This window comes from Agelaius phoeniceus, chromosome 10, assembly GCF_051311805.1.
Source record: "Agelaius phoeniceus isolate bAgePho1 chromosome 10, bAgePho1.hap1, whole genome shotgun sequence".
NCBI lineage: Eukaryota > Metazoa > Chordata > Aves > Passeriformes > Icteridae > Agelaius > Agelaius phoeniceus.
Genome location: NC_135274.1, coordinates 9428224 through 9441242, shown reverse-complemented (window position 1 = coordinate 9441242; position 13019 = coordinate 9428224). Strand labels below are relative to the sequence as shown.

The window sequence follows — 13019 nt, the reverse complement described above, 5'->3', positions numbered from 1 at the left end:
ACAGTGCATCTCCCCATGTTTCTTCTTCTTGGAACTGGTCACCTTTAATCCGCTACAAGATGGTTTTAATTATTAACAGGAACATGCTAGAGTGTACTGAAAAGTATTTAAATATTACATGACAAAATTACACGTACATTGGCTATTTCTCTATTTTGATAAATGGCTATTAACTATTTAACTTTTCAATATTCAATATTGAATCCAATCAATGCATTAAAACAATCTAAACCATAGCATTCTAAGATCAACATACATATACCACAGCTAACATTAGACAGACAAAAAATATTGTGTGTTCATTTGCTATATGAAATTTTAAAGAGAAAAAAAATGTATAAACAAGAGAAAGCAGAGCAATTAATTTAGATTCAGTAAATCAATTATATCAGAACAAACCAGAAAATTTCATTCTGAAATATGCTCAAATATTTCAAATATGTCAGAGATTTGGAAACTATTTTTAAGTACTGCTCTAAATGAACTATAATGATCAAATAATTCTAAACAAGCTGTGATAATTTAGGGAGATAAAAAAAAATTCAGAATAAGGAAACTAATATTTTCATAGATAAGAATATTATAGAATCAGGATGTAGACAGTTTAGCTTTGGAAGAAGAAACAAGTCTTCATTATTCATGATCAAACACAGTTTGTATCCTCATTTTGATTGTGGTACTTTGCTCAATACAAATGTTCTTTAGTAAAAGGATAGGCCCAAACTTTGAAGCAACTGCTTAGAAAATAGCATGTTCTTACTGTGCCAATAAATGCAAGCAGAATAGGAATCAAAAGAGTTCCATGAAAAGAGGTAAGTTTAGAATTAATAAAAATCTAAACAGCAAGTAATTGCTCCACTACATTTACAAAATGCAGGGTTAAAGACAGTTTTTATTTAGAGTATAACATTTCACTGCAATTGGGAAGTAAAATAGAAGGGCTGTTTTTTAAAGGAATGACATGAAATAGTTTCCCTCAAACATGTGGTCTGGGAGCTAAACTTTTGCACTTTTTTTAGCTGACCCATGTTTGCAAAACACAAAAGATAATTCAGTTTGCTCAGAAAGTCACTCAAACCTTTCTGGGTCAAATCTTCACCTTCGTCAGGGAACATTCCCATTGAAGTCAACCTTTAGCACTTTCTCCTCTCAAGCATCCAGCTCTGGTGTATTCTGTGAGAAAAAAAGATCCTCAGATGTGTGTCTGCAGTGTGTTCTATGGAGAACTGCTGCAAAAATAAAAATGGAAGAAAATACACTGAGTATCCTGGGTTGCTTTAGGAAGCTCACAGCTTCTATCACCACTGAAAAGGAATTACAATTTTTTCAGAAGTAGTCAGCCTTTAATGTTTGGCTTCAGCAGAAATGATATAACAAAAATGCATATTTACCTTTGACTTTTACCTCACTCTTGTCATTTATCTTTTGTTTGCATTTTTATAAGTCAGTCTTGAAAATAGTTGTGCATTGGTAAAGTTCATGTGGGAGTAACCCCACTAGTCACTGTCACCAAGGGAGACTGTCCCCAGCAGACAATGGATGCTGCCAGGTATCTCCTCAAGGCTTTGCAGCCTCCTTAGAGGGTAAAGTCTTCAAAATTCAGGTGATAATTTTTTATTCAAACCTGTATTTGCACAAGGTGTTCAGTGCTCAGCAGAGTGGTTGTCAAGCCATTTGGAATCCCTGTTCTCATGACACATTTAATTTTTATCACAAAGACCTGCAGTCAAGGATTAATAATGTGACCATTAAAGTTTCTCCTCCTAGATGAGACATTCTCTACTAATCTGTGTCTGAACCTTGTCCTGCCTTTCTTTCTGTCCTTAAAAGTCAGCCAGCCTTGCTTCTCTCAAGTCAAAATGTTTGGCAAACAGAAACTCTTTGCTGCTCTCAGATGAGCTACTAATGTAACTTAATTTTCCATAAATAGCTTCTGCATCATCGAAGTTCAGCTATTCCTGTCTGCTAATACTGTCTGCACACACTGACTTGCTCATACAGAGCTTCTCTGAAGTCCAATCCACTCCAGCCAAATATGATTTTTCAGGCTGAGCTTTATGCAGCAGCTTTGGCTCTGAACCAGAGCTGGAACTGGACAGCTGGAACAAGACCTGATCTGGCAGCAGACTCAAATATAACTGCTGTGGAAGCCTGTAAGATTTTGCTATATGAAATGCATACAGAACTGAAGAATGATCACAATAAAGCATCTTTCCTAGAACTGGATGAAAAAAATACAGATTTTTTTTAATAGTCTTCTCAATCAGTCAAGGGTGAAAATTCTTTTCCTCAATCTCTTTTTTTTAAGGAGAGTGAATTCCAGTCTTGTCTATACCATTATGGAGCAGACCCTCATGAAATTAGAGCACTAAAATTAATTTACCCAATGTTTTGGTAATCTAGGATACCTCTGACCCTTAATGCAGTGGTACTTATGAAGGAATTTAGGACACAACGAGATCCTAAGTCCTTGTATTACATTTTACCAGTAGGAGCAATTGAAAATCTTAGGCACTGAGTCTAGAAAAGATTTGGAGGATTCATCTCTGGGCTACAATCAGGCCAACACTATGGATGTGTGACATTCTCAGTATTTCAGACACATTTGTCTAACCTGTTCTTAAACTAATGGTGGTCTCACAAACACTTTTTTGTTGCAGTTGAATATCAATTAGCCTTTCAGATGAAATATTTTCTCAGGTTGGCCTGTTTCTCATATATTGAAGTGTTATTATTTTTATCTAATTTTTAGTACAGAGAAAAAGATATTTTCCATGAAGGCAAACTGCTTTGCATGTATGTGAATTGTTCTGACTGTTCCTTTAGACAAATCCAAGTCTTTCACTCTTGCATCTGCTTATATTTTTCACTTTACTATGAGATCTCTTGACTTTCTTCACATTTCCTCTTAATATTCCCACAAGACAGCTCAAGGAATCAGAATCAGGTCACAACCTGGATCAAAATACCTTTGCACAATTCATTTATTGTCTGGAAGCAGTTAAAAAAGAAAAAAAAACCAAAACAGATCCAAGGCTTAATGAAGAGAAAAAGTAGTAAGAAATAAAATATTTCACTCCTTTCTTCCTCAGACAAGGTCCATTCCTTTTTAACTGGGGAAAGATAATTTGATTATTTCTTAATCACTTTTTCTCAATGCCTTTTGATCTTTCACCATTGTTGTGGTACTTTCACCATTGTTGTGATACTTCTGCCCCTATTTTGGGTGTTTATCCCTGTAACCACATCAGGAATGTGAGAGATTCAGGGGATTTCTGAGCGGTTGGGATGGTGCTGTGACAAATACTCCCCTGAAGAGCAGAAGCAGGGAAGAAATGATGTGTAAATCTGTCTGCTCTGCATTATCCTGGCCATTGGCTATCTCACTGCTTTCAAGAAATCCAACAATTCAGCCAAGTTATTCTCATGCATAGTCAAAAAAAGAAACTATGCAACTTCAGGAATATGAACCATAGGGCTGATTCCTCATCCATTTGAGAAATTCCATGTAAATATTGAATTAATTTAATGAATATTTAGCTGATTAAATCAATTCTCGGTAGTGTAAGCTATAGGAGAATTATTTGTCTATACATTTAGAACAAAACTATTTTGTCTGATTGAGTTCTCAGAAAAAGCAATTTGTATTGTCCTTAATGCCCTAACAGAATTTCTAGAAAATATTTTCCCTTTTTTTTTTAAATTTGGTTGCAGATTTTGTTTTGCATCTTGTACAATTTATATACCTATATAAACTATACCTATATATTTGTATACTTTTTGGACTCTGGTGGAACAAGTAACTATTCCAAAACTGAAGAAATAGCAGGTGTTTAATAATGGAAAGGTGTGAAGATATGTCTTAGCAATGTGTTATGTAGAGGTTTGGAAAAGGGATTCATTTTAAATGAAATGAAAGAAAGCAACAATGCCGTCATATCTGAGCTCTGGTGCTTCTCTGAGTCATGAAACTCCCAAGTTACAAAGAGTTACAAATGAGACACTGAGAAAGAAACCAAAAGAGAAAGAAACCCAAACAGTTCTTTAAAAGACACAAACTCAAATTTTACTCCTTGATAAAATGTGATTAATTGCACACAGATTACTACCTACCATAATAAAAGACAATTATCTCGAGAGTGGCCAATCCCAGGGAAGTAGCACAGGGAGAGAATTGTGCTCCAGATTACACCCATTCCTTCTATATTTAATGTAAAAATATATGAAAACAATTACACACCAATAAGGTATTAAATATTACACTGAATGCAATAATACATAAGACACCAGGGTGTGAAAGGATTTGATGAACTGGCAAGCACCTGAATCTGCAGCTAATGCCCATTTGTTTGGGAGCCCCACAGGACGTGATGTGATTCCTAACTGCACTGGCTTTGTTTCCTCCATTTTCTCATCTTGACCTTCAGCAGATTAACGTGGCATTACTCTAAAAAAACTGGAGGAATGTAAAGAGGGCTTGTAAGTGTACATTAGAGCAAAACAATGTATTGTGCAGGGATTAAAAGTAATAGATTGTGCTCAAGGGTATTTACATGATGTTTTATCACTCCTTGCAAGGCTAGAAAGTTCGCAGATTTTGATTCTTTTGTTTTGGAGCATAAGATTACAAAGAATACAAATTTCATCTGAGATTAACCAGGTTTGTCTTAATTCAACTTCACTAATTAGCCAGGGAAGTTAGCCAGAAGTCATTAGAAGACAAAAGTCTCAACCTTAGACTACCTTACCTGTGGACAGAGACCTCTGAGAGGTGAGAAAAACACAGTGGGAGTCACTTTCTGGATGTTCCTTCTGGTTTATACTCATACAAATGACCACATGATTCCATTCCCACCTTGCCCACATCTTTCTATGACTTCTGGCAGTAAATGCGTCTCACGTTTATGTGCCAGATTCTTATAAATGCACACATATATCATATAAAACAGAGCATTCATAGGAATGGCATTAAACCAGAGAGGATCTGTTTTCCCTTCACTGCTGTGATGTGCTCAGGGTTTTATAACAAAATATTACCTTGCATCCATTTTATCTCTTGTACAGTCATTTGAGAACACATGGTGCTTTACATGCACAACTCTGCAAAGTGCATTGCTTTGGTTAAGACAGAGGTGTAAACACATGACCAAAGCAAATGGAACTTGCTCTGTACCCTGCAATATGTGCTAAACCCTGTTCTTTAGGGAGCAGTGGTTTTCTCCAGCATCTCACTGACAACTGCACAGGGTGGATAAGTCTAGTACTGTCTCCCTCACAGCTCAGGTGGAAAAGTATCATGGTTCTACACAAATAGAAGAAACCTTACCAGGACTGGGCATAGAAGAATTGGATTTTTATCCTCTAAAAAAAAAAAAAAAAGGCCAAATTTTTGTTCAGAGTATAGAAAAAAATGTTAGCAGTATGTACCTTTCCCATACTCTCAGACACAGGGAGATTCTCAATTTGAACAGTTTTGGAGGTGATGGCTTATATTTTATACTAAGTGGTTGTAGAAGTATTTTGGCATGGCAGAAGTCTCTCAGGCACTTTTAAAAGCTCATCTACATAAGGCCCAAATTAACAGACATCTTAATTCTTCAAGAACAGAATAACAAAGCCTGCACTTCTGTTTTAAAGATACAGAAATCATGCAGCTGGAGGGAATTCTACCTTCCTCATTCTTCAGTGTTTGAAAATAAGAGTAGGGAAATCACCCCCAAACCCTTGAGCTTGAAGACCGAGTCTTCAGTTTATTGCTTGAATGACAATTGAATTACCATAAAGGTTTATTGTAATATTATAAACAGAGCATTTATTCTAAGCTGTAAAATAACTACTGAATCATTCTGTGCAATGGTAGAAATAAAAGCTGGTAAACTGTATTTGAAGCACATAAAACACAATTAGAGATGCAGATTAGCCTTGAGGAACAAGCTCAACAAGAAACCAAATGAATCAACTTCAGACAAGTTTCACTAAGAGCTTTATGATATCCAGACTTCAGCAGTGTTGCTCTCCAGAACAGATAATTAAAGAATTAAGTCATGGTATCTATTTGCCAACTCTGACACTTCTTGGTCTGGTATCATGCTACTCCCATACTCATTTCTGCACTAATATATATCAGCCAATTTGGCTTTCACTTCTCCAAACTAAATGAGGTAAATTAGTCATCAGGGAGTAGGGAAAATTGTAGCAAATGCATCCTGCAGAAACTGTCTCTATGAGTTGTTACAAGTACTCACATCCTAAACTGGCATCTACCCTCTGTGGTTAAACTACAATGATCTATGCCAGATAAGCATTCTGGTCTCTGCCTGTAAATGTGTCTCTTGCTCAGGGGCTCAGGCTGAGCTCTCTGCAGGCTCAGGCACTGCTAAAAGGGGGACAAGAGCATTGGAGATTATTGTGTTCACTATTAAAATTGTGCAAAACAGAACTGGAAGGAACCAATAAAGTTTTCAGCCATACCTAACATTTAGTTTGCATGCAAATTTCATTTCAGGATAAGGGGTACCTGAATGAGCCAGGTTGTTCCTCTGTCTGATCTTTCATGGTACTACTGTGGACAAATCTAAGTGACCAGAATGAGTGAAATTCAATACAGGCAGCATGGAAGTTACATCACTTCCCTCCAAAGAACCAACCTACAACAAACAAAAAACAACCCAAACAAACCACAGTAAGAGAGACATTTCAACCCAAAACTTTAAATTCAATTTAACAATGCATTTAAGTGGCAATGCAAGAACATATAGAATATAGTGATTCAGCAGAGCTCTTACTGTAGATAGGAACTGCAGATAACTATTCCCACTGTGCTATCATCTTCTTTCAAGTTCCCAAGATGCTACTGAACAAATGTAACAAGTAGTTTTATTGGTAATAATCTTAATGAAAATTGAGTAGAAACATTATTTTTAAACAAGTGCTCAGCAAGTGGGCATCAATACTGAATTAAAGGTACTTGGCTCAGGTCTTTGTATTTTTCTTATAAATAGCTCAGAAGTAACACTCCTGGAAAACTGACCCCAGGCATTCCCTCACTGGCTCTTCAACCTTTTCACTGGGTCAAGGATGTGATGTGTAAAAGGGAGAAGGATGGATGTGAGCAGCAGCTTTCAGTACTGCTCTGAACCCCACTGGGTGGGATGGGCAATTTATTTATTGTTTACTGCAAGACAGATTAGAGAAGATCTCATATATGAGATCCCAAACACTGTCCTGACTCAGGAACTGAGAGAAAATCAAGTGTAGTGCCTGTGTTCAGTTGTCTGTCTGCAGATGGAGATGGTGCATGACAGCTTTTCACAAATGATGTTCAAAATCACTGATACAGACAAAGGATTTCTATTGATTTCAGCAGCATTTGAACCATGTTATCAATGGGAAAAGAAAGAAAAAGAAAAAAAATTAAAGGAACTAGCCTATGTTCAAGACAACGGGGGCACAGAGAGGTGCCTTTTAGACCACTGAAAAACCCACCTGACCTTTATGCATATTTTGCTTTCTTTTAGAAAATCTTGGCCTTTCTAACCTAAGTGTCATGGGGTTTTCTTAAGATTTAAATACCCAAGGAGTGTTGAAATGGGATCTAATCTCATAAATCACCCAGGCAGTTCTGCAAGCATTCACATCTTGTTCCTTTCACTGAGGTGAGGTTCAAGCCTGGTTAGACAACTCCAGTGTTCTGCATCCCACAGTGTTCTGTCAGCACCTGCCTCTTGCTGCCCATCAGGCAAAAAGCTGGGTTCAAAGCTGAACCATTGCTTAGGGATAATTTCACCTGTGGAGCTCAACACCATTTCCTGATTTCTCAGCCCAGGCCCCTGCCTTCTGTTTATGCTTGGGTTTTGAAATCTAATTTGCTGTATAGCACAAGCCTCATTGACTATAGTAGCACAAGCCTGGTATTTAAGTAAATTAGTTGATAATTACTTCTAATGTGCAGCTAAGTATTTATAGGAAATTTGGATTGTTTTCTTTATTTTTGCTAAAATGCTATTCAAGGAATCTAGATGGCATTAATTTTAATTAGGAGGATATTATTCAGAACTAATAAAATACATTAATAATAACATTTTTCTGTTGTTAATAAAACTCATGTACTTTTGCATTTGTTCTTTTTCCTTTAAAATGTGCTCTTAAGCTGCAATCAAATAGGTGCCACCTATTTGATTAATAACCGAGTATGTTAATTTGATTTAATTTCACCATTCTTGGACAGAATAGTCAGCTCTCTTATTCAGAAAAATGAGCTAATTTGAAGAAGCAAGAACTAATTTCAGACAAGTGCTTCCACAAGATGATTTCCCCAACTTGTGCATGCCCTGTTTCCAATGACTTAACATTCACATTAACTTTTTGATGGCTCCATTGCACTGCTGGGCAGGCTGATGGAGTGATATAGAGATGTTGTTCATCCAAATTATATTCCAGCAAAGCAGTTAAGTATATGAATACCTTAAACATATCTGTACTCCACTAAACTCCATTCAAGTACTCACAGGTTCACCTCTGTGTGTGCTTTGTTGGACAGAAGCCACAATTACCAACCTGCTCAAGTGGACCTTAGTAAAATATATTGAGAGGAAGCATCTCTGTGAATAAAAATAACACTTTGGGAATATGTTAACCATAAAATTACTAGAACTTAATTTTCTCTATCATTATAGAAAAAGGAATGAAAAAATCTTTCCACATTGGTCTGTGTAGTAATTCTGAGCTGACTCTTGAGACTTATTACATAACTCACCCCCATGGCCTTTCCAGTGATGCCCATCCTCAGTCTTTTGGTCTTTCTTCATTTTAACACAATTCTCTCTGTCTTAACATAACTCTAGGTCCACAATGTAGTAGGGTCTTCTGAGACCTCTTGAAAGGTCTGTTGCTGTTCAGTTTCTCTGAAATAAAGCACAAATATTGATGCTTTCATACATGAGAGTCAGCCAAGATATAAAACAGCTTTTTTACTTGCTTTCCTTGAGAAGGGACACTTGAGATGATGCATGACGGTTTTTCACAAATGATGTTCAAAATCACTGATACAGAGAAAGGCTTTCCATTGATTTCAGCAGCCTGTGAACCATGCTATCAATGGGAAAAGAAGGAAAAAACACAGCATCTGCTGGTGCCTTGTGGGCTTTTTCCTTAATTTTACAGAAGTCTCCTTGCTCCTGGTGATATCCCACACCTGCCATGTGTGGAGCTGGTGCAATGGAACAAAGAGCAGCCTTTGCAGCAGCCACCCAACATGCTACCACTTCATCATGAACTAAACAGGAGGGAGGAGCTCTGTGAAGAAAACTGACATTTTTATTGGTTTGGAAAGTACTTATTCAAAACTATTAGAATTTGGGTAAAATTCCAATATGCTGGCTGAGATTAATTTTATATATTTTAAGTGATCTGATTATTCCATACTTGGCATGTACTGAACATGTACTATGTTTTTCTTTTCCTATGGTTCTGTTCCTCTCTGAGCTGACTTGTAACTTAAACAAACCTCTTGTATTTCACACAAGTATGCAGTAATATAAGTATGCAGGTCAAGCAACTTTAACATAAATGGGAAAATAGAAATTATTTTTATTACATGGGAGTTGGAAATGGCAGAGTCTTCAGTCATGCTCCTCCAGTGGACAAAAAGGACAGACTGAAATCTATACTGAATGGTATATTAAATATTGGATTTATATCAGAGAGAATGGGAGAGAGATCACAGAGTAGCACCCATGATGTTATTGCTATTCTCCAGCACACAAACTGTTATAAATTTTTTTTAATAGAACTTAGGTTAAGGTACTTATTTTAAACTAGATCATTACATCCTCCAACCACCTAACTGCACCTGTACTTGAGAAAGCATCATAATGACTCCAAGAGTGATAGGATCATTCTACTAGATTTTTTAATTCATTTACCACAATTTTTCTTTGTTTTAGGTGGCTGGATAAATATTAGAAATTTACAGAGCTAGCAAGACTCAGAAATAAGTATGTACTTTGTTTTGTCAGCAGCAGTCAGCAGCACTCCTGCTCTGGAGTCAGGGCTTTGTCTCTCAGCCCTGGACGTTCTTTGCCGCTGAGCAGGTTCCCTGGAGCTGGAATAACTCCAGGGGTGTTACTGCACACCTCTGGTGTCTGGGCAGGGCTGGAAGTTGTGTTCCTTCAGGAGCTCCTGCTGTAGCTCCATGCTGCAGGGGCAGGGGGATGCTGACAGAGTCAGGAGCCCATGTGACACTGCAGCTGTGGCTCCTGCCTTCCACAACACAGAGCCACCAAAGATGGTACACTGTCAAGCTGTTATTTACAGACAGGGCAAATATGTAGAAATAAAAGGGCCACAAATGAGCTGTAATCAACTTCTTTTCACTACTTGTACTGGCTTTATAATGAAATTTCCAGGTTTACAGATAAGTTTTTCCTTTGTAGAGAAGCCTGGAAAATTCTGTTAGCAGAAGAGTGACCTCCCTTAGAGTTTATGAGATTGAAAACCTTACATAAACTATCCTTCACTCCACAATAGCTCATTATATTTCGATTTTATTTAATTTAAAGCTGTGTGGCTTATAATCAATGAAGTTCCTCCACTGAAGAGAAGGAGGTTTTAGCTTCAGAACAAATACACAGCATTTTTTCTTTCCTTAATCTTGTGCTGTAGGTGGTCAGTTCCAATTGCTGCATTTGGCACTGGAAATTTGTCTAGTTTAAAGCCAAGTAAAACAGGCAGAGAATAGCTAAATTGAAAAATTGAATTTAATATGTTAAGTATTATGCTGCAGTTTACATATTATCAGTGCTCCCTAGGGTTATATATTATGGTGGTAGTGTTCTCTGACACAGATTGCTGTGAACCAGAAGTGATCCAAGGGCAGGTAGAAACAGTAGGTTTGCTCTTGGGGAAAACAATATTGAAACAAGAACTGCACTTGCTGCTCTTGAGGACTGAACATTGATCAGTTCAGTGCTGGGGGGCAGCCTGAGGACTTCCTTCATTTGCTAAGTTCTGCAGAACATTGCACAGTTTGTCCTGTGCCGGGAGAGCTGCAAAATGGCTTTGGTAGAAGAAGTCCTGGGACAGATTTCACTCCCTGTGGATGGCCAGGCCCTGGCAGGGAGAAATCCACACTGATCCACTGACTCCAATATAACCATGGTGCTGCCAGTAGCTGAGAACCCAGCCTGGACCTTCCACCTCTTAGATCCCTCCTTAACTGCCATATTCACCAGTCTTTTCATGGACAAGCTGTTTGGTTTGTGTACTGCCACAGGTGAGCTCTCACTGACCAATTCTCATCAAAAAATGTGAATTTTGAAACTTTTTTTTTGTTTCTTGGTTGCTTAGCAGTGACCCTATATCTAAAGCATCAGTGTCCTTCTAGGGAAATTCCCTTTTTTCAGGATAAACCTCAGAACTGTCCCAACTCACTGCAAAGGTCACAGCCTTGAGGGAGTTTTCTCCCCTTAAGCCTGGGCAACAAGAAGCCTAGCATGGGTTTAATGGGGAAATGGAAAGGTGGCCCTGGCCCCATTGTTAAGGAGAGCTTTGTGTGGTTCATTGCTGGAGTCTGGAAGTGTGCCTTACAGATCACAGTCACAAACTGTTTAGAAAGCTCATAAACTGGAAGAAAGCACAAGATGAATGAAAATACGCAAATTTGTCCACATTTATTATGACTAACAAGTGTTACTTTTAAATCCAAATTTATGCCACCAGAACTGTAGCATAATATTCTATATTTATGTTAGCTGCTTGTCAAATATTAATTTCCTTTCAAACCAAGGGTCTGAGTCTACTCTGAGTTCAAAGGCAAGTTCAAGAAGCAGTTGGACAATGCTCCCAGGAATTCTTGGGTGTCCTGCTGCTCTGCACAGGGCCAGGAGTTGGACTCTGTGATCCTGATGTGTCCTTTCCAACTCATCATGTTCTGGGATTCTAGAAAAAATTCTCACCATGAGAATTCAATGAGAGGAAAACTGGGCCTAACTTTGCTATTTCTCCAGAACCATTAAAATGTTAAATGCTATAAAGCTTTTATATTTTTGACATCTAAGCAGAATGAGTAGATGAGCAAATAATTTTTTCAGTTAGCTTAGAAAAATGCTTGTCTTTTTAATATCTGAAAAAGACAGCTTTGCAGTTCTATTCTCATTTTATCCATCACTTCTAATTGCAGTAGAGTGCTACTTTCTCAACTGCCTGTAACTTCTGTGGTCATTTATTCCACTGCAAAAAGGGTAGAAAAGACACTACTCACGCTGTTTATTCCTTAAACTACCTATATTGAATTCTTGCCTTTTGAAAACTGATATTTATTTTACTCTGTCTGTGACTGCTATATTTTCTAATGGATACAGTTACACAGAAGAGGAAAATTACAGTGCTAGTTAAGAATAAAAAATGCGAAAATTCATCATGATTCATTTTTCAGTGCTCCCCACGCTGAACAAATAGTGTTGTCCACATCCAGTAAAATCCTAACAAGAAGTCTGCATTGGAGTCTGGAAAAATTATCATCCAGAAATCAGCAGACTCTTGAAATAGAAACACCAGCTAGAACATGCAGAGCAGTGTTTATCTGGGCTCTCTCCCCTGCCCAGAATCAAATCACTTTGGAATTAAAGCTTGAAAAATGATAAGTTACAATGTTTAGGGGGGAAAAAAGATCACTACACTACAGGTCACTGAAAGAAATAATGAAAACACAGAAAGATATTCAGAATAGTTTCACTGCACCAAATTCACATTAGCTGATTGGTCATATATACATATTTATGACAGAAATTGCAGGGATATGTAATGCAGGGGAGGAGCTGGAGAGAAAGAGATGATCAGATTTATGTGTGTGACAGGACAGGCGCGTTCCTGCTATTCTGGCTGTGCACCTTTCCAAAAGGGGGAACCTTCTTACTGATGGCAGTAACTGAATGCAGCAAGAGCTGGCCCTGGCCCACCCAGGATTGCAGTCCATGCAAAGCTGAACAGGCTGGGGCAGGGTTTGAAAGGTTATTACAGAG

General features: G+C 37.7%; 1 long non-coding RNA gene across 1 annotated transcript in view; it reads left to right on the top strand.

Annotated features, from left to right (window-relative positions):
* Positions 1–10010, top strand: part of LOC143694843 (uncharacterized) — a 64621-nt gene extending 54611 nt beyond the window's left edge. Inside the window, exon 5 of the long non-coding RNA XR_013183568.1 lies at positions 9163–10010. This is a non-coding gene — a long non-coding RNA (uncharacterized LOC143694843). The remainder of the gene's footprint in view (positions 1–9162) is intronic.
* Positions 10011–13019: the final 3009 nt, after the last annotated feature.